Source organism: Eschscholzia californica, unplaced genomic scaffold (assembly GCF_041429995.1).
Source record: "Eschscholzia californica isolate CP2 unplaced genomic scaffold, dmEscCali1.0.p SCAF_5, whole genome shotgun sequence".
Lineage (NCBI taxonomy): Eukaryota > Viridiplantae > Streptophyta > Magnoliopsida > Ranunculales > Papaveraceae > Eschscholzia > Eschscholzia californica.
This window is the reverse complement of record NW_028238472.1, coordinates 4,269,389-4,293,810: the sequence shown is the minus strand read 5'-3', so window position 1 is coordinate 4,293,810 and position 24,422 is coordinate 4,269,389. Positions and strand designations below refer to the sequence as shown.

At 34.1% G+C, this 24,422-nt stretch overlaps 2 pseudogenes across 2 annotated transcripts; both read right to left on the bottom strand.

Moving 5' to 3' along the window:
- Positions 1-12,104: 12,104 nt before the first annotated feature.
- LOC147536430 (aspartic proteinase CDR1 pseudogene) lies at positions 12,105-13,636 on the bottom strand (annotated as a pseudogene). The gene has a single exon (XR_015226426.1). The product of XR_015226426.1 is annotated as an aspartic proteinase CDR1 pseudogene (transcript).
- Positions 13,637-20,921: 7,285 nt separating this feature from the next.
- Positions 20,922-23,924, bottom strand: LOC147536429 (aspartic proteinase CDR1 pseudogene; annotated as a pseudogene). Its single transcript, XR_015225192.1, has 2 exons — positions 23,467-23,924; positions 20,922-21,867 (listed from the first exon to the last, which is right to left on the bottom strand). The product of XR_015225192.1 is annotated as an aspartic proteinase CDR1 pseudogene (transcript).
- Between the last annotated feature and the right edge of the window lie 498 nt (positions 23,925-24,422).

Sequence of the window (24,422 nt, the reverse complement as noted above, 5' to 3'; positions counted from 1 at the left end):
CCACATCATTTGACCACGCCACATCATCATCTTCTCCGGCAGGGGTCGCCGGCCGGCGACCTTCAATTTTTTTTTTTAACTCTCTCTCTCTACAGATCTAGAGAGAGAGAGAGCTCCATTAAAGGTCTGCCAACAGACCTTCAATGGATCTGTTCGCAGACCCACAGACCTTCAAAGGGTTTGTTCGTAGACCTTCAAAGGGTCTGTTCGCAGACCTTCAATGGATCTGCTCTCTAGATCTGTAGAGAGAGAGAGAGTTTTTTTTTTTTTAAAAAAAATTTAGTTTTTAGAGAGAGAGAGAAAAAAAAAAATTGAAGGTCGCCGACCGGAAATTTGGCCGGCCGGCGACCCCTGCCGGAGAAGATGATGATGTGGCGTGGTCAAATGATGTGGCAGAGAGAGAATATGAGATGGAGGAGAGAGAGTAACGGTGTTATAACGGAAGGGGGCCATATGGGTATTTCTCGTAAAGTAGGGGGCCAAGCGGGAAGCTGGTCACAAAGTTGGGGGCCATTAGGGAAATAACCCTAATTATAATGGATATTTAGTCCAAATTGACCCATCTTTATAGAAAAAACAGATCTCTATCATTTCTATTGAATCAGAATACCCATTATAACCTCTTATATAAGAAAAAATCAACTTTTGAAAATCAATCCTCAAAATTCTCTTTCTTTTTTTTTTCTCAGATATTTTCGATTGATTTCGAACTTACTATCTGTTTCGTAATACACATGTTATTTAGTATCAATTACGTATGTTTCTACAACAAAAACACATTTAGTATAGTTAAAGTATGTCTAGATGTCAAAGTTACAGTGTTTTCTGTTTATTGATTCTTGTTTTGTTTCATAAATAACGTGTTATTTATCGTTAAGGTTTCATACTTTATTTCATTTTTTTTATATTTGTCATACATGGCACATTATGTATCAACAATGTTTCTTCTAAAAAGAAAAAAGACTAAAATCTTATTTTTTGGGAAGATTGGACGTTAATCCCTTTTTGAAACTTATTTTGGACCCTTTTCCATAATAAAAAGTAAGTTCTGACTTTCTATGAAATATTACAAAACTTTATTCTACTTCCCCACTCATAAAGTAGCAAAATAAATATTCACAAGTCCAATTCTAAACTCCTCATCAAAAAAAAGTCCAATTCTAAACGCTACCACAACATAGGGGAAAATAGAAATACTAAACCACTTATGAGAACGAGAAATGGGGAGAGAGAAATTGATATTGATCCTCCTTTCTTAGTGGTCGGGGGAAGCGCCAGAGATGGGGTCGGTGGAGGAGTTGTAGGTGCAACTGAGTTGGAGGCGGCGGAGCGAGGGGCGGTTGCGACCGGCTGAGGGGTAGGTGCCCCTTGAGGAGGGGTTGTAGGGCATGCCAGACCTTCCTTATCACCAACACATTTACTAGCAAACAAACCAGGTTTATAGTTTCCTTTAAGATTTATGTAAGAGAACATTACTACTGCACAGTCATTGTGGGGATCATTTAAGGTATCAGCAAATGGGCAAGCAAATTCCAAAAATGCATCACAACAAGCCTTGGCAGGGTAGTCAGGTCCTTTGCATGTGCTAGTGAAGATTGTGTAATTTTGAGATTCAAAGTCAATTGGACACTCTGCATGCAGTTTATTGAATAGTTAGATATAAATTGAGTCTTTTTTTGGGCTAATTCCCAAATAAAATATTTATTTTTCCTCCAAAAAAAAACTTGGAAATTTTGGTGGGAAGAGAACGGAACCCCTTATCTCTAATAGGGATTTCGAGTCTCGAAGAAGGGTTGCCTTATGCGAAGCGGATTCATCCCTTCTCCGATTCATCGTTTGCCGAAATTTTTGAGTGTTTTTTCTACTCAGGTGGTATTTTTTTTTCTCATTGTTTTAATTTATAACGTCTGATTTAAATAATCTAAAATCAGTCATTCAGACGAGAGTTAGAAGTGAACAAAAATAAACATATATTATTCAACCTAAAACAAAAAATTGTACTTAGCATATAAACACTTAACTTGTTTTAGTCTGCAAGATTGTTCGTCCAATTGATTCATGAGAGTCAAATACACCATCTGCCAAAAAAATTCGCATATTTAAAACTATAGATCGAAGATAACAAAAAAAAAAAAATACACAAATTAAAGTAGTTCCAAAGAAATCAAAATCAATCACCAAAAATGTTGCTTGAAGTGGTAGATCTCATCAAAACAAACATAATAACTGCAAGTAAGTAGAGATAATTGGTTGCCATTGAAGAATGAGTTTTTTATTCAACCATCTTTGGATCAGCACTAGACTAAGAATATATATAGAGAGAGAGGGAGAGAGTGGAAGAGAAATAAGGGAGAAATATCTTTAGATAGAGAGAGAGAAGAAGAAAAGTTAGACTATAGTGTGTGACTTGGATTTTAGTGCGGCAGCTACTTTTTCAGGCGTGTCATTCTAGTCATTATAGATTCTTCATTGTGGAAATTTCAATTTCTTCCATTGTGTCTATTTTTCTTTTCTTTTAGCTAGGATTATATTTTTTTGTCTAACACTTTCTTTTTTGTTTCTTTTAGCTCTGATTATATTTTTCGTATTGATGTTATAGTATACGAGGATATAATCTTTGTTCACCGAGTACATACAAATTCTATCAAATGTGTAATCTCAAATATAGGAGACACGTTTGGAAGGTGTAATCATATCTACGACTTAGACCGTTCTTTTACCTAAATGTGTCAGTATCTCATAAATTAAGTCAAAATTTATTGTACACTGAACATTTGTTTACGTCGAAAGGACTTTACTATTATATCTATTATATTAAAACAGCTCAGTCGGTTATTATTTGGATAAGTCTAACCGTCCATTTTTTTTGGGATTTTCATAAAGATCATATTTGACGGCTGCTATAAAATCCCTTTTCGTGTAAATCCAATCAAAATAGAAGGGAAATTGTGTAAATCAACCAAAATCGGTTAGGATATCCCTACAATAACTACCCACGTATTTCTTTCCCCCAACTTTTTCTCACGATTTAAAATTCTGCCTCCTATATTTCTCTCTATAAATACTCCCTCTCTCATCTTCAAACACACTGTTATCTCTCTCCCCTGCAATTCTATCTGATTTATATTGTAATTGAAATTTAAATTTATTTTTCTCCTCTTCGAAGGCGTTAGCCAAGAGGGATCTTCTCCGTCCGTAGGACGGGGAGGAAACCTAGTTCTTAGTTACAACAGGACCTTTTCTCCACGTATGACTATTCTCACTGTGTCTCCTCATGTGCGGTATTTTTTCGAGGCTAAAATGTGCTTTGCTACTGTCAAGTTTGTGCTCATCAAACTCAAAATCAATTAGGAATGAGTGTAGAAGACCTAGACATTATATTATTGGTTGCTTGATGTCCCTTATCCCATGTGAGACTATTCTCACACGCCATTTCACGTGTGTCATCTTTTAGCCCATCAAGTATTTTTTTTTTTCAGGTGACGTGCAACACGATTTTTCAGTCTATCACGTGTGGGCCTAACTCTTGTATCACATTAATTTGGCTATTGTTAAGTAAATATGAATGAGATGTTTGTTATGTTAGGACTACTTGTAGTTTCTTATAAGATAATGGTAGATTTTTTTCAAAGATAAGATTATGGTAGATAAATCATTACTTGACTCCTTGGTAGCCAAAGTTCATTTCTAATACCAAGTATTTGTTACGTGGTGACCGTCCTAGCTTGAAGTCATTACTCACTAGCACGTATTGTTTCTTATTTTGTTACAATTCGTATACGTGACTAAAATTTGTCAGTTGTATAGGTGTATTGGATAAAAAAATTACAGACGAATTTTCGAGAGTGCTGTGTGTACAAATGATTTTGATAAATTCTTGGCTTGCTGCATTACAAGACGAAGTTTTTCAAATGTTTGACTACAATCTAATCTGTCTTTTTTACCAGACTCCAAATCATTTTTCAGAATCTCTGCTATTCATTTTTCGAAAACTTTTGTTGACGGGTACACCATATGAACCAATTTCTTGTCCATCCGCCAAAATCCTGGAAAACAAGATGTTAGATTATATTTATAGCACAATTGGGATGTACTTTCTTAGAACACCTAGTGGAGCCAATAACCTTACTGAATTAGACTAGTTTTTCTATATAATTGAGAATCTGAAAGGTGAAGAACCAAGTAAATGCTTGTTGCTATTCTGAAATCATCTATTGACATTGACATATGACCAATAATATGTTGTTTTTCCATTAAGATACTAGGCTCCAAGGAGGTAATTACAGAAAATAAAGTGTCCATATTGAAAATAAAGGCTTTTTCAAGTAGAACTATGACAGACTTACACCTTGGTCGACTGCCCACCTTCCCGTCTCGAATAAGATGAAATATAATATCGTTTTTGTACATCCATTCAAAGGGAGTTAATTTCCTCCTATTCACTTAAATCAAATAATTGACTTTATCGACATCAATGACTACCACATGTAAATTAGTGAGAAATAATCTTGTACTAAGGTATTCATCATGTCACATCGTGTCCATGCATGAAGAGAGTCTGGATCAACAACGTCAAAAAACCATTGATAAAACCAACTTGTCCTTCACAGTCAGGGTCATGATCACTCTCAGGCCCAAAAACCATAGTTCCTAAATAAAGCCGCGAAAAAATATTATAGTTGCACTGTTAGAAGAATGGACAACATAAGAATCACCGATGCTCAATACGACAGATAAACCACTCAGACTCCTAAGGAGAGGAATACTCAATGCCAATAGTCTCGGAGGGTAAATCCGTACTGTAGTTATAACCAAGAAAATGGTCAAAATAGGAGACTGTCACGATTAGTAGAGTGGAAAGAAAATAAATATATAGCACTAATAAAGCTTAGGAGGCAAAAGAAAGTGTGAGGCTGCCTATAGAGTGTAAAGCATAGGAGCCATAAGAAAGTGTCGGGCTTGCTACAGAGTGTGTCAATTTCAATCATAGTAGGCGGGAGCTGGGCTATATTGGAAAGGGAAATGTTATATACACTTACCGTTTTTACCAGATACACCCACAATTATTCACACTCGGACTTAAACCTATTTTTACGTTAACTATACATTTACTTTCCGTATACACACACTTGTTGGTCAAATGCCTTGACCAGATTGCGTAGGCAAAATGAAAACGACTTTATATTCAAAGTATTAGCAAGACAAAACTCATGTGTAACATAAGACGTCATGTCGCCAGATAGCAGAGAGGAACATTCAAGGAGAACATCTCCAATGCAAGCCTCAATTTGAAAACTTTTAAGGCTACCTAAGAATTTAGAGTTAAAAAAACAAAAGTTATCTCTAATGAAACTAAATTAGAATATTAAGATGCCTTCAACAAAAAAAAAAATTAGAATATTAAGATGATATGACATTCTCTAACTCTGAGATGTCTCAAGAAGAAACTCCATATTTGAAATTCTTCTCAAGATCTCAATTGTCTACACCAATCATTTTATATTAAAAAAAAACTATCTATCTAGGAAATGTCACTTGAATATTTTTTTTTTAAGCTTTTAGAGTATTTTTTGATGAGAGAAGCTTTTAGAGTATTGAGTTGGAGATTTCGTTCAAATAAAAGATCTCAATAGTGCATTCTAAGAAAGAAAATTTCAATTGTAACTTGGCAAATAGGACGATCAGAGTTTTTTTACTTTTGTATTGGGTTAGGAGAAAAGTCCGAGAACTCGAAACCTGTCATGACACCCGAGTCCGTTTGGCCCATGAACCCTTGCAGTCTGAAGACAATTTTAACCGGACTGACCCAGTAAAACTGACGGGTTAGGCTTGGGGTTTAAAATGCAACCCGACATCTTGCCTGAGTCCAACCCTTTAGTATTTGCCCTACACAATTCTCATAATAATGCACTCTATTTGCCCGATTATGTATGATATAATACACTCATATATACACACACCCACAATATACATATATACATACACGTATACCCATGTATATCTTACATCATGATATACGCTAAGAAGTAGATATGGTGGAAGACGGTATATGTGGATGTGATGGTTTTATGGTAGTGGTGACAAAAGAAACAAGGTATAGTGGTGGTCGGGTGAAAGGAGATAATAGCTCAATAAATTTTTATATTTTATTTGTGCTTTAACATTTTTAAATATTTTAAAGTGCGTGTTATAATAGCGTATGTTTATAATGTATATATATATATATATATATATATATATATATATATATATTTTAAAGTGCGTGTTATAATAACGTATGTTTATAATGTATGTATGTATATATATATATACTAGGTGTCCACCGCGTCTTACAGACGCGATAGATCCCTTTTGGCTAACACCGTCTCAATAAATTAACAACATCACTAAGAACAAACACAATTTTTTTTTGGAATCAAACTTCATTTAAATGCCAAAAGGCTAATGAGAATTACATCATGAAGTTGAAAAACAAAGACACAACCAATACAGACAAACAAGTCAAGTTATGCCCACTTGGGGTGCCTCTAGAGCTGTTTGGTCCAACTAATGGGATGCTTTTCTGGTGCAGTCACCACGCGCCATCTGTGGGTAAGAACAAACACAATTAATAAGAAGAAACTCCAACATGAATCTATTTCTAGAGAGGAGATGTAGAATAATATGGGAGAAACACAAAACTATCCGCAAAAACAGATTCTTCATTTCTAATATTTTGATGAGAGATTAAATAAATAGAGAGAGGAGAGGATTTCTCTTCTCCCTCTCTTTTCACAATCTTCTTCTTTCTTCTTCTTTCTTTTATTTCTTCTTCTCTCTCTACCCTTTTCAGCGAAGGGAGATTTTCTCCTTCGTCAGATAGAGAAGTGAGAAGAGAGAAAAAGATAGGAAAAAGAATAAGAAAGACAAAAGAGAGGAAGAAATAAAAAGAAAACTTTTTTAAGTTTAAAGGACGCCGGAAGAAGTGATCGACCGGAGACCTTTGTCGGATAAGAAAGGTGAGGTGGAGAAAGGAGATGGAGGAGAGATGGGATGAAGGGGAAATAAGGAGATGATTTGACTTTTAGTTTTCAAATATTTTTGGGAACTAATTCTATTATAGCCTTGAAGGGTATTTACAGAAACAAGTTAAAATATTTGGTCATTGAGGGCAAAAACGAACTACCACACACTCAAGGCGACCAAAATAACGAGTTTGTCACAAATTGGGGGCCAAAACGAATTTAACCCTATAAAAATTAATAATAGTCCTTTAAGAATCCGACGTCATTACAAAATCCAAATTGAAAATGAGGAAATGTTATATGAATCACGAAGTGGCAAATGAAAAAACGACTCAACGTATTTTCTTATTGAAAAACGAGTGGTTTGGTTCCATTGTTGAACTCACTCGACAATCTAGATAATATTAAAAGGGTCCATGAATTTTAGCCCCAAAATAAAATCTAAAAAGGGAATAGGGTCTTATTTTCTCAAAAAAAGGATTTTAGTCCTTTTCACTTTTGGACACTATTACACTCTTATTTGAGAAACATCTTCCATCCAACTCCCACCTGATTTTCTGCCCCAAAATTTGTGAGGGCGGACCACCTAAAAGTACAACCCAACAAAATCGTTCATTTAACTTTCAAAATCAGAAAGATCTTTTTCACTTTCTCTCTCTAATCCGAAAAACAAAAACTTTTATATCACTCTCTCTCCAAAAACCGAACATCCCTGACCCTCAAAACCTAAAATCTCGTTCATCAAGCTCGCACTATTAACTCCAATCGTTACACTCTTCATCAAGAACAGTTACCTTCTCTTCAACCATCTCTTCTCTTCAATCGTTACGCTAAAAGCTTCAGGTGAAAAACCGAAACACTTTCTTCAACTGTGGTACCTTTGTGAAACGGTTAGATTCATCTCAAACGAACCATCATCACGCTAAGGTGAGTAACTAGTTATACTTCATTTTGCATCTTTTGTATCTGTTATAATGATGTTTGGTCCAAGATTTTGGTGCGTTTTTTCAAGATCTTCAAAGTTATTTTGGGTATTTTAGGTTTAAGGTTTATGTTCAGCAAACGATTTTTAGAATTTTGTAAATAAAAACGCGGTATGTATAATGGAATTTTTTTAGGATTTTTGATTTAGGTTTTCTGTTCTTATTTTTCATATATCTTTAACCAAAACAATATAGTATATTGTTTGGAAATCTGAAAGTCTATATAGAAAAATGGCTTTATGATTTTCAAACAGTATATGTAATACTGGTTTTCCGTTCTTCTTTTGTGGTTCTTTATTTTTCAAAATAGAGTTTGATTTTGAGAAGATACCGGACTATTATAGTTTTGATTCATAAAATATTCAAAATATTAGATGAAAATTAGATTATGGTTGAAAATGAACATGTTTTGTTCCATAAGATATAGTTTTGTTCATAACAAACATAAATTTTATTGTTTCAACAAAAAAAATAAATAGAAATTTTATTCTTATTTTTCATCTCTCTTTCACCTAATCTATATACATTCTGTGAGAATAGTCCCGCATGAGAGAATGGGTATCTAGCAATCAAAAATATAAAGGTCTAGGTCCTCTCCACTCATTGCCAATTGGTTTTGAGTTGGATTCCACAAACTAAACATGGTATCAGAGCTAGGCCCACGCGTGATAGGCTTAAAAGCCACACGTGCTCCACGTCACCTAAAAAAAAATATACGTGTTAGGCTCAAAGAACGCCACACGTGAGGGGGCGTGTGAGAAAAGTCTCACATCGGGGAACAGGTATCTAGCAATCAAAAATATAAAGGTCTAGGTCCTCTCCACTCATTGCCAATTGGTTTTGAGTTGGATGACCACAAACTTAACATGGTATCAGAGCTAGGCCCACACGTGATAGGCTTAAAAGCCACACGTGCTCCACGTCACCCAAAAAAAATACACGTGTTAGGCTCAAAGAACGTCACACGTGAGGGGGCGTGTGAGAATGACCACAAACTTAACACATTCAACGGAAATGGAATATTTTATAAACCAAAATAGATTTTTGTTCGTGAAACAGTATGGGTGTCATTGCAATACTAGTAATTTATATAAACTTTGAAGAATGTATTATAAAAACCTTTGTATGTGTGTGCAGGAGATTAAAGAAGATGACACTAGAGACGAAACAAACCCCAAAAAATACAAAAGAAGTAACACCCACAAGAAAAAGTCTAATGAAAAGAAAGAACAATGTGGATGAGAAAGTGCAAAGAAAAAAATCAAGGAATAAAATCCTGGTTATAACAGAGGTTATGCGTATGCAATCATTCATGTTTTACTTTATACGATGCGTAATTATAAAGAAAAAAATACAAAAAAGCAAATGTAAATGTTTTTTTTGACAAAACAATATATGTTATTTATAATACATTTCTGGTTTTTATTATACATAATGAAAAATGTTTATGTGAGTAGAAAGCTGGTTATAAAAGAGTTAATGTGTATGAAATAATACATTTTTAACTACAAAGGATACGTTTTTATCAACAAAAAATATACAAAATTGATTCTCAAGTTTTTTCTAGCAGGCTGGAGACTGTACAAGTCATTTACAATACGTTTCATGTACATGTTAATTTATGAAATAACAATATATGTTATTAACATTACATTTCCTGTTTTATGTTATACATACTGAAAATTTGTAGGTTGGAGACTGTTAATTACAGATAGCTTAATGAATTTTTTTCTCTAAAAGTTGGAGCAAGTTTAAAGAACAACAAACTGAAAAGAAAGCAAATTGGACGAAAAACAATTGATGTAATGAAGAGCCAAAATTCATTCCAGATTGTAAATCTATAACTCAATTTCGATATACTCTTAAACAACCTAGAGAAGTGATCAACAACATGAACAACTACATGACTGAGGATATGAAAGAGTAGATCAACTCCACTCCATTTGCTTTACTTTTTGAGTCCCTGGCTGAAGGTCTGAGAGTCGTCTTCTCTAGTGCGTTTGATGACTCAGTTGGAAAGTACATGACTACTTTGGCAACTGCAAATACAAAAATTAATCATGGGGGGAACTTACTGCATTATGAAAAATACAAATTGAATATTGTATCATAAAATATATAAAATGTGTAATGTTAATAGTACATAACATATTTTTGTACATTGAAATGATACCGATAAATAAAAGTTTATTTATAAAACAAAATGAAAATTAAGAAAGAAAATGTGTTTTGAAATATACAAAACGCGATATGTATAGTACATAATTATAATAAACGGTTAGTAACCTTGACATCTAAAAACGCCGTTAATATAACTAAATTTGTTTTGATGCATAGAATATACGTAATGTATAATAAATATGTTGATATTCTGCATCGGTAATTAAACTTGAAATTCATCGAAAAATATCTTAGCAGAATAATATGTGTTTTGTTTTATACAAAACAAGTTATGTTTGATAAATATGTTGAATTTTGGAATCTGTTAGTAGCAAATTCGTACGAAAAAAAGATTAACAAAGATGAACTGATGATGAAGATGACGAAAAAAATGGAGATTAATGATAGATTTTAATCATAAAAAGTTAATCAAATGTGAGAAGATGATGAAAAATATTTATAAGATGATGAAAAGAGATTGGAATATGGTTTTCCGTTTTAGAGAGAGAAAATACGAATCTTAACTTACCTGATGAAGGAAGAAAGATATTTGGAAAATGATTCCTAATCCTCTTCTCTACTCGGTTGAGGTTCGTATTAGAGATGGTTTTCCATTTTGGAGAGAAAATGTAAGATAATAGAGAGTTTTTCGTTTTTGATGAAGATGAGGAAGGACCACGATGAAGATGATTCTTCTGTAGTCTTCTATCATCGACTGAGAATCCTTTTTGATGAAGTGGTTTTCGGTTATGGATTAGGTTTTTGTTTTTTTGAGAAATCGACTATTATCTACGTTAGGCGTTACAAGCCATTGATACATCATGAAGATGTGATGAGCACGATAACCACCAATTTAAAGCACAATGAAAGAGATCTAAAGGCCGACAACATAAAAGAGGCCTAAAGTCCGACAACATGAAAGAGGCCTAAAACCCGACAAATTTATTATATTATTTACTTTATATATTGCCTAAATTACACGGGATAAATCTTGATGGCAAACTGCTTCCTCCGAGACTCGATCCTACGACCTTATGGGCTTAAGAGGGGTGTCCAACCGCTGCACCTGGTGGATAGGGTTTTTCGTTTTTGAGAGAGAAAGTAGGAGAGGGTTTCGATTAGGTTCTGATTGGAGAGAGAAAATCAGAAAAAGAAAAAATAGAAAGTATTTTTGGGATTTATTGTCAAAAGATTGGGTTGTCTTACATGGAAGGTTATAAGGGGTATTATGAATAAATAGAAATCATAGAGATTTCTATGGAGATGAGAACATTTGGTACTAGATTTCCATTATAATTTTTATTTTGGTTTAAAAACTTATATTAATATTAGGGTGGACTAAATGTGGGTTTACGTGTAGATTTTTGGACTATATACCCAAAAATGGAAACAGGGTCGTGGGATAAGGGATTTATGAGGGACTTCTTTGTGAACTAAGAGCATCAACAGTCAAATTGAAAAATCAAAGTGTCACCTAGAATTTTTTGAGTTTTTTGTAAAAAATTCTCCTTAATGCAACACTCAATTTAGATCTCAAAATGACATGGCATCATTTATTGTTGAGATATCTCAAGAAGAAATTTAATACGTACTATATGAGATTTTTTTTTGAGGATCTCAATTGGCCACTCAATATTAAAAACAAATCTAACCATCTAAGAAATGACAACTAAGTTATTTTTATGTTTTTAGAGTGTTGCATTGGAGATGTCTTTTGAAATGAGGATCTCAACATTGACATCTAGGAAAAGAGAAACTCAGTTGGGCCTTCACACATAGGACAATTCAATTTTTTTGAGTTTTGCATTGAAGATGCTCTGAAATAAGATCCTCCACAAGACTAAGCAGCTGATGTGGCCTGCCACATCGGCATTTTCGATAAAATTGTCTTAGCTTTCGAGGAGATCAGAGTATATGACTTAACATGTGCCATGGAATGTGTAAAAACAAGTTGAATAATAACTAATTTATTCAAATTAAACAAATATTATTACATATCAATAAGGGATCCAATTTTAAGAAGAAAAACAACATCAAACAACACTAAACACTTAATGCACGATAGAGACATAAATAAGTATAACTTAATCCTTTAATTCTTGGTGCAATCAGTTGGCAGGAAAGAAACCTTCTCCTCATTGAGATCATACTCTATAAGGAAATCCCTCTGAGCAATATTCCCAAAGATAGATATATCTTCGGACTGCTTAAAAGCTAGACAAATATTATCATTTGACACTCGTACAAATGAGTTATAAGGTCTCAAAGCGATATCGGCTCCCCTAAAATGAGCTGTAATGATGGGTATTTTTGTAACTTGTTGAAGATTGTAACATAAACTAAGACCACTTGAATCAGAAACTGGTTCAGCATCGATAGCACTTTTCACCTTCGACTCTAATTCTTCGTAAGTTTCTGATGGAAGTATCGTTAATGTTGTTCCAGAATCAATAAAAATGTTACCTTCTTCACTAACCTTTACGTTACTACTCGAAAATTTGGTCTTGAAATGAATTCTTTCCTCATCATTATTCACACTAAGAGATTCAAGTGTGAGATAATAGTAAGGATATTTTGTACCACTAGGGCTCACCTTACTCACTAATGGAGTTGAAAGAAATCCTTCTTCTGAAATATCAGCTTGACTACCAAAGTTGAATTTACTTGATTGATCTTGAGATTTTTGATTAATCAAACAATAGGAAAATTTGTTATCAATTGTAGTTTTCAATTGAGATATAAATGATAATGGGCCTCTACCTAGGCCCACAATACCCGAACTACCGGGCCCAAATAGTACTGCATTATCATGACCACAACCGAATACTATATTAGGAAAAGAAATGGGCCTACCGCTCGTAGAGTCGAACGTTATCGTCTCACCAGCTAGGTTTCCTGCCGAATGAGATCCATCTCCGTAAAGAGCCTGGTACCTGCAACTTGATTGACATGAACCCAATTGTCCTAATGCTAGACAAGTTTCGGAAGAACACGAAAAATCTTTGTAAGTTGAAGATTCTTTCGGGTCGAAAAATGGTGCTTCTTGTTTATAACAATTTTCGCAAGGTAAGCACTGAGTCCAAGTTATATCACTTCCTGTATCGGCAACGGCTAGTATTTCGTGCGACGGGTTTCCTAGTCCAAACTTCATTAGATATTCACCTTCATAAGGTACCACAGTTGATGTAATTGTTTCGTTATTGTCGCCAGAAGCGGATAACAATGAGTTCTTTAAGAAATTGACACGGTTTATTGATCGTTGGATTGATTTTCGGACACGTAAGGAAGGTTCTTCGGTTGGGTTGTAGAATGGAGAAAGAGGAGAATCACGGTGGATAAAATCAACACTAAAACCACCACGTTTACTAGCTGATATTAAAGATAGGGTAGAAAGAAGAACACAACAAATTGCAAGAACAATAAGATGGGAGAATTTTGTTGCCATGACTAAAATGTTACTAGTCAAGAGAGTGTAAGAGAGTTTGTGAGGAAAAATGTAATGGGGTTGGTGGTATTTATAGAGAGGGAAATGAATGATGGAGGATACTTATCAAATGGGAGGGCTGTGGTTGCATTCAAAATATTCTCACCCTCATAAAAATTTTAAATTTTGGTCAATCAAACTTGATTTAGGGGGCGAATTTGTTTCGAGTCTAAAAATCAATTTTTACGTACTAATTTCTGACCACCACCGTACCCTTAATTCATACTTTATGTCTAATTAGAATGGATCCAATTTCAATCTGATCACTCACACGAATTATATCAAAATTTACAAAAGAAAAAATATATGCCTCCTTAGTATGAAATCAGCTGGCTCGATCAATTAGGATCGAGAAACAAAGACTTAGACAAAGACATTACACGGTCATTGAGTGTTTTCTGATCATCAATAAGTTTCTCAAAAAAATAAATTGTCAAAAAAAAAAAGGTCATCAATAAGAAACAAGAAAGAATCTTCTTGCTAGAACAATTAGTTGGGACCAATACAGCTCTGGGTATTTTGTAGTAAGGTGTGGAAATGGAGTCAAGGGATTGTTTTTAGTGATGAAATTTCTTTGAGGTTTTACATTGACACCAAATTGGCCAAGAAAAGAACAGGTATATCTCTATAGAAATTTTGATTGACGGCGAAATTTGTGACGACATTAGTACTCTAAAAAGAAGTAAACACCAGTTCGAAAGTAAGTGTCGAAATGATTATGTCGTAATCTCAAAGCGAAGTTCGTGGTCTAGATTAGTAAAAAAAAGAGAGTAAAGATTGGTTTTGAAGGTAAGTGATGAACTTACGATTATATATGTGATAATTGTAGAAATGTACGAAAAAATAATACATACAAACATTTAACGTGGTTCAGTCGAAGACTCCCCTATAATATCGACATCTAAGTGGAACTAACAATAGATTTATGATATTAATCTATGATCGTTACAGTCAACAATAATTGAATAAACAAAGTTAGACCCAACTCATATATCTATATATAGTTAACTAGAGTTATATAGCTTCCTAATATTCCTTACTAATCTAGGTTATATCGTTCTAATAAAATATTACATAATTCCGGGATAATTTGAATCTGTGGAACACAATATTTTAGATTTTTGAACATTTTGGATTATTGTTGATCGTCAGATCGTTGTCTACAGATCCTTCATGTTACTCACGTGCCTCGTTAGTAAGATCGATCAAAACTCCGTACATTACGAATCTGTATAGATTAGGATTTAGGAATTAAAAAAATGTTATCATATTCTATACACATTCTTCATCAAAAAAAAAATATTCTATACACATATATATTATTTCTCTTCTATAATTCTTTTTTGTTTTCGTTATCTTGTTCTCCTTGGGCCTGAGGACTTAGGGTGCCATTGTGCTTATAGATAGTGGTCAAGTGTAGCTAAAGTGGATGTGGGTATAGAATTTTCTTAAGGGTCCGTGGGTATAAGGTCCAAAATAATCTTCTAAAAAGATTTATGATCCAATCTTCTCAAAACATGGATATTTAGTCCTTTTGCTTAATGGACGAAATTATCCATACTTTACAAAATACATACCGTCCATGTCCCTCGTTCAAAACACGCGGGTGTTAATGAAGTCGGGGGTTAAAGCGTATTTTCCATCTTTTTCCAGCGTGATTTATGGGATTTAAAACAAGCAACGAATCAATCCTTTCTCTCTCTTCTCAACCGTTTCGGAATCAAAATCTAGATTCAAATCTTTTCAAAACCGAAACTTTAAACAATCGTACGCACATCGAATTTGAATCAAAACGATGAAATACTATCCTTTGTCTCCATCTTTTATTGAATCTGTGTATATGAATCAATCATTCCTCTCTTTTCTCAACCGTTTCGGAATCAAAATCCAGATTCAAATCTTTTCAAAACCGAAACCCTAAATAATCGAATTTGAATAGATCAGAAAACAATGTATTTCATCGTTTTGGTAATGATTACTCACAAAAATTATTAGGGTTTGATTCGAAAATCTTGATTTTGGTAATGGTTTATAATCGGTAAAAACCTAATTTTTATTTGAAAATCTTACTTTTGTTTGAGATTTAGACAAATTTCAGTAACAAAGTACGCATACTTTATTAAACATGTAATGTAATTTTTGGGGTTTAGGGTTTTATTTGAAAATCTTACTTTTTGTAATTTATGATAAAGTATGCATAATTTATGTATAATGTTATATATATTGTATCTAAGTGTTTATGCTTTATGCAACATTTATATTTATTACAGGTCGGAGCAAGCTCAACCACCAAGAAAGGGAAAACAAAAGAAAACACTTGACTAATTTAGAATAAATTATGCAAACTTTACGAAACATAATGATACATTTATCAAAAATAATAAAATTTTATTCATTAGATTGTCAAAAATAGAACCGGAAGTATATAGTAGATGCGGTAACCGAAGAAATAAATCAGTTATGAACATAGATTCGCATTTCAATGGTGCCCACATGCACGCTTCATTTGCTATCTTCAACATGACACACATCAGTAACACGGTTCAAATCATTTTTTAAGAATTTGAAATCATGCCCTGTGTTGATTCTATATTGCCTGAAACTCCAGCTGTAAATATCTTATCCAACCCTTCTGATTTCAGTGTGATTTGCTTTTTTTGATTTGATGATTCTACTTGAAACTCCATCTGTGATAACAAATGGAGAGAGATTAATACATATAAATTTAATAGAAAAGCATATTTTTTACAATAAATGACATGAACGTTTATGTAAATTATATATAATTTATTTCAAAGTACACTAGATTTGCATAAATAAAGCGAAGTTGTTCTAATAATGAAACGAGTACTGTTTTGAGATTAAAACATACGTAATGTTCTATAAATTACGCATAATTTATGGACAATAATATAATTTTCATGATATTCCTGATAAAGTATATATAATTTGTTAGAAAATATATATATCATGTTCTCATTTTGAAAAACCTCGTACGGGAGATGTTTGCATAGTTTACTGTAAAGTATGATAATTTATGGTAAAGTACATGTAATGTTAATTTTGTTATGAGGAACCGTACGAAAAACGCACGTTTCATAAATCCGTACAGATTGAAAACCAGATCTGAAGAAAAAGTGTGAATATCATTAGGCTTAAATTGCAAATCTAAAGTTATCTGATATGATGATTGATTGCAACAATAAGTATACTCGATTTGTAGGAATCAGTAATGAAGGATTATCTCATCAATATCAAAAACATTAATGAAACTTTAAGAGAGATAGAAAGACAATAATAACATACTCGATTTGAAACAGAATCAGTAAAGAAGAATTTTGTTTACCTAATTAACAATTAAGAAGATGATTTTCAGAAGCTCCAATGAATATGAAACAAGTTTTCTGTTTTAATGGAAGATATTCAGTCGATTAAGATGTAGAGAGAGAGAGAGAGAATAAACTATAATAAACTGAAACAGGATCAGAAAACTTTTAAATTGATTTTTGTTTTACCTGATTAACAATGATGAAGATGATTTCAGCAACTCAAATGAATATGAAACAAGGTTTCTGATTTAATGGAGGATTTTTCGATTAAGATGTAGAGAGAGAGAGAGAGAGAGAGGGAGAGAGAGAAAGAAAAACCAGAAGGTTTCGGTTAAGATGTAGAGAGAGAGACAAAACCAGAAGGTTTCGGTTATAGAAAGCTAGTGAAGATCACGGTTTCTTAATATAAAAACGTGATTGGAGAGAGAAACAGGGAGATAAAAATGGAAAATATATTTGGTGATTTTGATCTTATAACTGTTTTTATATTTAAGAAAGGTTAGTCTAGGTATTAATATTTAATAGTTATTCTCGGGATTTGTGTTTTCTCTCTAGATTGAACCAAATGGACCAAATATCTATTTGTAATATTATTTTGGTTTTTATACCTTTTATGGGATTAGAGAGGACTAAAAGTCCTATTAGGGCCTATTTTTTGGGCCATACACCCAAAAATTCTTTTCTTAAGGGATATCTTTGGTTCATTTGGGTTGTTATATAGACAATCTACCATAGTCGCTACAAGATATTGATATATCACGAAGATGCGGTAAGCCTCGCCTAATTTAAACCATTAATGAAAGAGGCCTAAAGCCCAACAACATGAAAGAGGCCTAAACCCCGACAAATATATTACATTATTTACTTTATTTATTGCCTAAATTACGAGTGATAAATTTTGATGGCAAACTGCTTCCACCGAGACTCGATCCCAAGACCTCATGGACTTAAGAAGGGGTATCCAATAGGCGTGTTCATTTAGTATCCGAACCGACCAATCTGATCCAAACGGATTTGGACGGTTTGGGGGTCGATCCAATAGTGATCCGGATTGGTTCGGATGTTAAAAATGATAAAACCGAGTAAACTCACAAAAATCTCACACGTGTTTCACACATGCATAATTTTTAGGCCTAAGCCCCTCAAGGGTTGGAAAATACTTTTTGAGGTTGAGCCCTTGATTTGATTTTGGGTAGAAAAAGTAATTTTTTATGTCTAAGCCCCTCTTGGGTTGGAGTTGCTCTTATTAAATAATAAAAATCCCGATAATCTTTACGGACACAAAATTCCAGAGCTCAACCATCCTGATGAAAAAATAAACCCGTGATCACAAGATCCGACCCGATTCCGCCTTTAGTTTTGTATTAAATAGACTTTTAGTGGTCCGACCTAAAAAATTTCTTTCAACTCGGGTCGTAGTATAAAAGGTTTTAGAACATGTTTAATCTTCTAATATGTTTTAATCTCCTGATTTCAAACCATGTAATATAAAAATGGGTTAATTTCGTTGAAGCCCCCAATTTGTGACCAACTCACTGTTTTGATTCCTATACAGTTCGTTTTGGATAAAAAAAGATTCAACTTCCGAAAATGCCCTAGGGGGACAAAACAAAATTAATTTCCAACAAGATATAAAAACATTAAAAGCTACATCATCTCCTTATCTCTTTCCCACTTCGTCCCATCTCATCTCTCCAACTCACATTTCTTCTCCGACAAAGGTCGTCGTCCGACCACTTTTTCCGGATGTCTTCAAACTATTTTTTTTAATTTCTTTTTCTTCTTCTTCTTCCTCTCTTTTCACAATCTTCTACTTTCTTCTTCTTCCTTTTATTTCCTCCTTTCTCTTTATACTGTTTTCAGTGAAAGGAGATTTTTCCCTTCGTCAAAAACAGTGGAGAGAGAAGAGAGAGAAAAAAAAAGAAAAAAGGAAGAAGAATAAGAAAGACAAAAGAGAGGAAGAAATAAAAAAAACTTTTTCAGTTTGAAGGTCGTTAGAAGAAGTGACCAGCCGGAAATCTTTGTCGGAGAAGAAAAGTGAGGTAGAGAGAGGAGATGGAGGAGAGATGGGATGAAGTGAAGGGGAGATAAGGAGATGATGTGACCTTCAATGTTTTCAAATCTTTTTGGGAGCTAATTCCGTTATGGCCTTCAAGGGTATTTACGGAAAAAGTTAAAAAAAGATTTGGTCATTGAAGGCAAAAACTAACTGCCAGACATTTAAAGAGACTAAGATAGTGAGTGTGACAAATTGAGGGTTAAAGCGAAACTAACCCTATAAAAATTGATAATAATCATTAGGAATCCGACGGCAATACAAAATCCCAACTGGCAAATGAGAAAATGTTAACGAACCCGGAATGGCAAATGAAAAGAATGGTATACGATTTAACATGTTTATATTTTCTTAATTAAAAAAGAGTGGTTTGGTCCCATTGTTGAACTCACTCGACAATCAAGATAATATCAAAACGGAACAGAGTCGTGGGATAAGGGCTTTATGAGGGACTTCTCTATGAACTAAAATAAGCTCCGACACAAGACTAAGCGGCTGAGGTGGACTGCCACTCGAGGAAATCGAGTATATGACTTATGAAAAATGTTGGTATGCCCGACCACTCTCCCGACTGAATTTCGGTCGGGTGATGTGGTCGGGCTAGATTTTGAGAGAGAAAGTGAAAAATTCTCTCTCTAAATCTAGACCGGCCACGTCACCTGGTCGGGATTCAGCGGGGAGAGTGGTCGAGCATACCATCAGCATTGTATGACTTACCATGTGTTTGTACACAGGGGCGGAACTACAGCTAGGCCACAGGGGGTCGTGGCCCCCTCGACCAAGCTGTAGTGGTTTCTATTATTATCATGATTCCCTAACAATGTTAATTCAAATAGAACGTAAGAATTTTTTTTTTTTGTTGATAGGACGTAAGAAGTTAACAAGTAAAGTGTTCTAGCCCTTTAGGTTCCAATACGGGGTTACAATCAAAGTGACAAGGGTTCAATCTCAAGTAGAAACCTGTAAAATTTTCATTTAGCCTCTATTTTCCTCTTATGAGTTCAGAAAACATTAACAATTTTTTCTATTGAAAACGTCATATTTAATATTAGATATTTGAAATATTCTTTCTGAGTTTGGGAAATATACCATCATTCAAATGGATTGCACAATAAAAAAAGGTTAATTCTATTTTGGCCCCAATTTGTGACCAACTCGTCATTTTGCCCCCAATCGTGTCCGACAGTTCGTTTTGGCCCCCAAGTTTTCTCAAGTGTCCCAGTTTTGCCCTTATGGCATTTCTGTAAATACCTTTTTTTCAACTTTTTTTTTATTTCATTTTGTTCTCTCTCTTTCATTTGTAGGCTCCTCATCTCTCCACCCTCTTCTCTTTACCGACTCTTTCTATTTCGTCTCCTAATAGGCTAATACTCCATCATCATCACCTTCTTCATCAATTTCCCTTTAATTTTCTTCAAGGTGATCCATCTAAGAGGGTAAAATAAAAAATCTAATCAATTCTTCTCCAAAAAAAAAAACTTTTCATAGAAGTCTAGGGAAACCTTGGATTCATCAAAGAGAGAAAAATCAGATCCTAAAATTCATACAAGATATATTAGAGAGAATCATATATTCATAACATCAATTTGAAACAACAACAAAAGATGAAATTTAAAAGAAATGAAGGTTTGGTTTAAAGATAGGTTTGCCCCATCTTTTATGCATCTATCCCTCTTCTTAAATTTATGTTTGAAATGTGAAACTACTCTAACCATGGTGAAGGTGTTTCTGATCAAGGCTACCATGGCTGCTACTTCTTCAATTTACTTCCCTGAATGCTTCCCATTTTTCAATGCCTATTTAGGTCACATGATCCCCCCCCCCCCCCCCCCCCCCCCCCCCGCCCCCCGTCCTGTTTGTAAAACAAGTTTTGTAATAACTATTGCATTCATTATATTATTCAACTTAAACAATTATATTATTCAACTTAAACAATAATTATTACATATCAATAAGCCATCAAAGTATAAGAAGAAAAACAACACGAAATTACATATTAAAGACATAAATATTGAGTATAACCTAAACATTTAATTCATGGTGCAATCAGTTGGCAAGAAAGAAACCTTCTCCTCATTCAGATCATACTCAATAAGGAAATCCCTCTGAGCAATATTCCCAAAGACAGATATATCTTCAGATGGCTTAAAAGCTAGACAAATACTATCTTCTGTTACTAGCCGAAATGAGTTATAAGGTTTTAAAACGATATCCGCACCCGTAAAATGAGCTGTAATGGTGGGTATTTTTGTAGCTTGTTGAAGATTGTAACATAAACTAAAAACATTTGAACCAGAAACTGGTTCAGCAACAATAGCATTTTTCACCTTAGACTTGAGTTTTTCGTAAGTTTCAGACGGAATATAGGTTAATGTTGTCCCAGAATCAATAATAATGTTACCTTCTTCACTAACCTTTTCGTTACTACTTGAAATTTTGGTCTTGAAAGGAATTCTTTCTTCATCATTATTGACACTAAAAGATTCAAGTGTCAGATAATAGAAAGAAGAGTTTATACCACTCGAGTCCACCTTAGTCACTAATGGAGTTGAAAGAAATCCTTCTTTTGAAATATCAGCTTGACTACCGAAGTTGAATTTACTTGTTTGGTCTTGAGATGTTTGATTAATCAAACAATAAGAAAATTTGTTATCAATTGTTGTACTCAATTGAGATATAAATGATAATGGGCCTCTACCTAGGCCCACAATTCCCGAACTACCGGGCTTAAATATTCCTGCATTATCATGACCACAACCGAATACTATATTAGGAAAAGAAATGGCCCTACCGCTCGTAGAGTCGAACGTTATTGTCTCACCAGCTAGGCTTCCTATCGTGTGAGATCCATCTACGTAACCAACTTGGTACTCGCAACTTGATCGACATGAACCCGGTCGTCCAAATTCTCGACAAGTTTTGGAAGAACACGGAAAATCTTTATAAGTTGAAGATTCTTTCGGGTCGAATAATGGCAGGGGCGGATCCATGGGGGTGCGAGGGGGTGCGGCCGCACCCCCTCGATCCTCCCGTAAAAAAATATTAGTAGTAGTAATAATTTCTTTTTTTATACATCTGGTTATAATGGATATGTATATGACTATGTATGTAGAAGACATAAAGGAGGGTATGCTCTGTATCTTTTCAGTTTACAGCAGCGTGCATAGTTATAACCAAAGAATAGAGTGGCCTGATGGTAGTATGGACCGGCTTCTGGACGTGCAACCAAATTTGCACGGGTTCGTGCCCAACTGCCCCCTTTTTTAGTTTTTTTTTTTTTTGAAATAGATTATATTCAAAAACCAACTTATATAAATCAATTCAAATATCTTAAACTCCTACAAACTTCAATTTATCTACCTTAAACTTCAATTCATCTACCATAAATCCCTACAAACTTCAATTCATCTACCCTAAGTCCCTACAAATTTCAATTCATCTAGTCTAAACTCTATAAACTTCAATTCATCTACCATATACCCCTACAAACTTCAACTCATCTACCCTAAACCCTACGAACTTCAATTTATCTACCCTAAACCCTACGAACTTCAATTCATCTATCATAAACCCCTACAAACTTCAATTCATCTACCCTAAATCCTTACAAACTTCAATTCATCTACCCTAAATCCCTACAAACTTCAATTCATCTACCCTAAACTCTATAAACTCAATTCATCTACCATAAACCTCATCTACCCTAAACTCTATAAACTCAATTCATCTACCATAAACCTCGTACAAGCTCCAATTTATGTACCCTAAACCCCTACAAACTTCAACTCTAACCATAAATCCTACAAACTTTAACTCATCTACCCTAAAGCCTAAACTCTATAAACTTCAAATCATCTACCATAAATCTTATAAAATTCAATTCATCTACCCTAAACTCCTATAAAGTTCAATTCATTTACCCAACCATCCAACTACACAATTTTTTTACCTCTATATATATCTTTCAATTCTTCATCTCAAACCACACTAAAATCACTTCTCCTCTACTAAGTTCTCAGCTTGATAATTACATTTACAATATGAGGCAAAATTGCGATTTCTCAAATTTAGACAGAATTGGAGTTCTTGCTAGAACGTTGGTGGAAACTAAGATGGAATTAGAGCTCTTGCCGGTTGCAACTGCCTCTGTTGAAAGAGCTTTTTCATCTATGAAGCTAGTTAAAACACGTTTAAGAAACAAGATGAGTGATGCGTAACTAAATGATAGTTTAATAGTCTTTATTGAGAAAGAAGTTTTTAGTGAAATTGACAACGAGTCGATTATGTGAACATTTCAAAATATGAACTCTCGTAGAGGTCAATTGCGTCTGTAATCGTTGATGTATCAATATAATTAATGAATATAAGTATTTTATTAATTATTGTGTTTGCAAAAAAAAAAATTATTTAGGTATATAAATCCGCACCCCCTAAGTGAAAATCCTGAATCCGTCCCTGAATAATGGTGCTTCTTGTTCATAACAATTTTTGCAAGGTAAGCATTGAGTCCAAGTGATATCACTTCCTGTATCGGCAATGGCTAGTATTTCGTGCGACGGTGTCCCTAGTCCAAACTTCATTAGATATTCACCATCGTAAGGCACCACAGTTGATGTAATCGTTCCGTTATTGTTGCCAGAAGCGGATAATAACGAGTTCTTTAAGAAATTGACACGGTTTATTGATCGTTGGATTGATTTTCGGACTCGTTCGGAATGATCTTCGTTTGGGTTGTAGAATGGAGAAAGAGGAGAATCATGGTGGATAAAATCAACACTAAAACCACCACGTTTACTAGCTGATATTAAAGATAGGGTAGAAAGAAGAACACAACAAATTGCAACAACAATAAGATGGGAGAATTTTGTTGCCATGACTAAAATGTTACTAGTCAAGAGAGTATAAGAGAGTTTGTGAGGAAAAATCTAATGGGGTTGGTGGTATTTATAGAGAGGGAAATGAATGATGGAGGATACTTATGAAATGGAAGGGCGCCTGTGGATACATCCAAAATATTCCCACCCCCATTAAAATTTTGGTCAATCAAACTTGATTTAGGGGGCGAATTTGTTTGGAGTCTAAAAATTAAAGAAGAGACCACGAAAACATGATTTAGGGGGCGAATTTGTAACAAAGAAAGATGTTCGTACGGTGATGAACGCGTACTCACAACCTTTAAACCAATCCTCTTCTAGAATAAAAACTTCAATAGAAATTAAAGAAGAGACCAAGAAAACATAACTCATTAGAATCTAATTTTTTTTCGTGAAAGAAGCCAATCACACGGCACACTTATGGGTTAAATACAACATACAAAAGTTATTTAAGATATTTAGTTTTGGAAATTTTATACACTTAAAAAGAATTGATCGTAAAATAATTTTGAGCTTTTACTTGTAGAGCAAA